Below are 3,666 nucleotides of genomic sequence, written 5' to 3'. Positions count from 1 at the left end.
ACTGAAGAAAAAGGTTCACATCACTCCTTAACCTCATTTTTTGATTCAGGATCATAGTGATAGACTCAAGCCTCATCAATAGTGATGATTCAATGCACAAAATCCACTTTATCCAATCGAAAACGCTTTAAATGTTGTCAACAAAGATGCATTCGAATGCGTTTGTAGCAAATGCGGCACCCATGTTGCAAACAGCTTTCAGGAACCCAAAACTTCAGTCAAAATATTGGTTATACTGCTCAATGAGTTGGCTAGGTCTTGTACTTAATTTCTATCAGTGATTGGACGATTTTCGAAAACGATGTTCTGTATTGTTTTACGATTTCCGATGTTGTGTCTGTTTTTTGACGTTTTTGACATGGATCGTCTTAAAGGCTACTACGACCATGTCTAAACTCATAACTGCCCATTTTAACCACCTAATTAAAGGTAAAGAGTCCTTATACACTTTTAACATTCGTTCATAAATCTCCTTTGCGTTTAAACCTTTCAAAAATAAAAATGAAATCACTGCACGGTATCTGATTTTTACCATTCTAAAAAATACTGTGAGACGTCGTTACTAAATGGCTTGTCAAAAAAAATATAAGTGGCCGATTGAAATGAAACTTCACATACGTTCATATGAAGAGTGTACCAATATAGCAAAAAAAATTTAGGCCCGTAGCAGCGCTCTCTGGTATCGACCCGCAAAACTTTATACACAGCCTAGTAGTTAGCGATAGTTTTGCATTTAAAATAGGGTAACCATTTCGGTTACGATTTCGGCGCAGAATTATTCACAGTGTAACGCACTATGGGCGAGTGCCACACGCCACTCAGTGGGTGCTGGCACTCACCGCCACCGAAGCGACACTCACGCACTTTTCGCATCGTTCGCGCTGCGCTTGGTGCGTGAGTTCTGGTCGGTCGAGATCTCAATTCACTCACGCTGAGTGATGGGGCGCGCACGCCGTTTCCGTGTTCCGCGTGCACAGGAACTGCACATGCGAAAATGCGTGCCGCGCACGGAAAAGCGGGGCTTCCATTTTCCGCAGCCACCCCCTGCCCCAAGGGTACGGTAGGGCCACGGTGTGCGTGAGTGCCGCACAAAACGAAAACACAAAGCGGTGCATTTGTGCGTCGAATTAATCGCGTAATCGCCAAAATGATCGGTGTTTCGATTCTATTCTTTTACCGTCTATTAGTTATTTTTGGAGAACCATTTCTTAGCCACTAACAATAAGGTGTAAAAATTGTTTTATCAATTTTGAAGTGTTAGTAGCCACGATGGCCACGAGTGTTTCGGCTAGCGAAGGGGTTACCAAAGAAGCCGGACGGGCAAAGGAGTAGAACGCCCAGCCAAAACGTCCGGCCTAGAACACCCGAGCAGCGAGTGAGGCGCGAGCGTCACTCACGCGAGCGGGCGAGCAAAAAAATGGCCAAATTTATGGCTACGCACACACACACTGAGCGTAACGGAGAGTAAATAAAGAGGCTAGAGGCCGCCTAGAAGTAGACGAATGACGAATCTAGTCGTGTCGTACACGCACAATTCGCGCCCGTACACCTTGTGCGCCGCGCTGCAGTTGTGTAGGGGAAACCCGGACCGGGACCGGGCCGGAGCAGCCGGAGGACCCCCGAAGCTGGAGTAAATAGGTTCGCACTTCCCAGCGCAAGCGGGCGGCCTATGTAACAGTCGTGCGAGTTTTCGACACAAATCGTGTTGCTGCTGCCTTTTTTCCACACTGCACGAATCGGTGAGCGCCCACATCATCTGTTCGCAATGCGCTGCCGAACCGAATTCGACCCAGTGAGCAAAATTGAGTGCCCCGAGCCGAAGCTTCACGAAGCAGTCGAAGAATTTTATAAGAACCTATATGATTTTTCCATGGACCGATTACTCAGGTTCCCCAAAAGTTTTTCGAATGGCGCATGGGCCGTTTTTCGACCAAAATTCTCTCGCGCGTGGCCCTTGTCTCTCTCCCTCTTTTCTATGTGTCCCCTCTCTTTCCTTCGTACTCTATTTTCTTTCTCCCCTATTCCTCTCTCAATTCGTACTCAAAATAAAAATACTCTCCCGCGTACGTTCGGATTCGGTTTATTGTCGGGTTTTTGTGTCTCTTTCGCTCGCTTGCCGACTCACTCTTCCCTACCTATATTCGTGCACTCCTAGCGCGATGCTGCGTTGGTGGGTGTGAAGTGCGTTGGTGACGGTGACGGTGACGTCGGTGACGTACACATTGTTTTTGTTGATTTGACATCGAATGTGCTCGATGGTTCCAGCCGGCTTTTTGTTCGATGCGTAGTTTGGTGCGTGCTTGGTGTGTATTCTTGGAAGCATTTCACTAGAGAAGAGAAGAAAGTATACAGTTTTGTTAGAACTTTTGCATTTGCAATCCTTCTCAACAACAACATTATTGAATCAAGTTTTCAACATTAGTTTACTGTATCGCTAAAAGCTATCGTAAGTAGAATTGCTGTCGTCTGTTAGTCCAACAAACTTACCTCTATTCTGTCTATCAGGATCACGCATGATGGAACCCAATGTCGCCGAAAGGATTCTGCACGAGATCTATGAGATGAAGCAGACAATTCGTAACATTGAAAATAGACAAATGGCCACGGAAGCTAAAGTGGAGTTACTTACAATGAGTCACCAAAGCGTGTTTAGTCCAATTAGTACGGTTGAACAATTGGATGAATTTGAAGACAAGGCCAGTGATGAAAACTTTATCACTCAGTTCAAGTATAAAACCACACAATACAAACCGCTCACACAGGAAAACGGCCGAGATGTGTGTTTCCAAATAGTGGACCATTTTTTTACCAGGGAATTGCTTACACACTTTTCTTGGTCCGGCCGCGCTAACCGTGCGAATGAAAAGAAACCAGCATTTAAAAGATATAGAAGGACGGTACACCTATTTTACTGTTGTGTATGGCAGTATGATCCTTCTTTTACAATAAAGAAGACGGAAGATTTTTTTAGATCAGTTTTGGTTAGAGCTACAAAACGGGACATTTAATTAGTTCTGATTTCAATGCAGTATTAGGTTAAGTACGATAGATTAAGGTTTGAAATGTTCCTGAAACTTTATGATGCTTTGATTCATGTGATGATTTACTTACTTACTTACTTTATGATGATTTACTTTTCTTACATACGAATTTGAATTCTTACGTGCAATCGTAAAACCCCGCCTTGAACGACAGAGTGAGGCCTCCTTCTAAAAAGAATTAAAAAGAATAAAATGTTGAATATCTATGTATAAATCTATCTTCACTGTCACTTTCTTCACTTTCATTGTGAACGGTATCCTGCAACCGGGACACATCAATTAGATGTGGACGGTTGCTAGGACCCGGTGTACTTTCACTCTTTCACGCCGAACAGTTTTTTTTCGCAGTTCTTCGTAGCGCTTATTCACACGTCGCTTAAAACTGCCGCTCTTCCAACTGTATTTATTGGAGGATTCCACTATCACGATACACAGCACCAATTTTTGTTTAATAAACACAGGTTGACGATAGCAGCGTTAAAACCAAAGTAAATTTAAGCCCTGTTAGCGAAAACACAAACGACGCGCAGAATGGATGCGTTCATGTGTTTTCAAGTGTCATTTTTTCGCTCCCCTTCCTACCTGACCATGCACTTGGACTTGTAAAAATTTCCGAATGCCACAC

General features: G+C 43.9%; 1 long non-coding RNA gene across 2 annotated transcripts; it reads right to left on the bottom strand.

Moving 5' to 3' along the window:
- Positions 1-2,208: 2,208 nt before the first annotated feature.
- Positions 2,209-3,210, bottom strand: LOC128275436 (uncharacterized). Of its 2 annotated transcripts, none has more exons than XR_008269324.1 (4): positions 3,112-3,210; positions 2,630-2,847; positions 2,488-2,554; positions 2,209-2,327 (listed from the first exon to the last, which is right to left on the bottom strand). It is a non-coding gene; the product is annotated as an uncharacterized LOC128275436 (long non-coding RNA). The 2 variants fall into 2 exon arrangements; XR_008269325.1 differs by having other exon boundaries at positions 3,116-3,208.
- Positions 3,211-3,666: the final 456 nt, after the last annotated feature.

Source organism: Anopheles cruzii, chromosome 3 (assembly GCF_943734635.1).
Source record: "Anopheles cruzii chromosome 3, idAnoCruzAS_RS32_06, whole genome shotgun sequence".
Lineage (NCBI taxonomy): Eukaryota > Metazoa > Arthropoda > Insecta > Diptera > Culicidae > Anopheles > Anopheles cruzii.
This window is presented reverse-complemented; position numbering and strand designations above follow the sequence as displayed.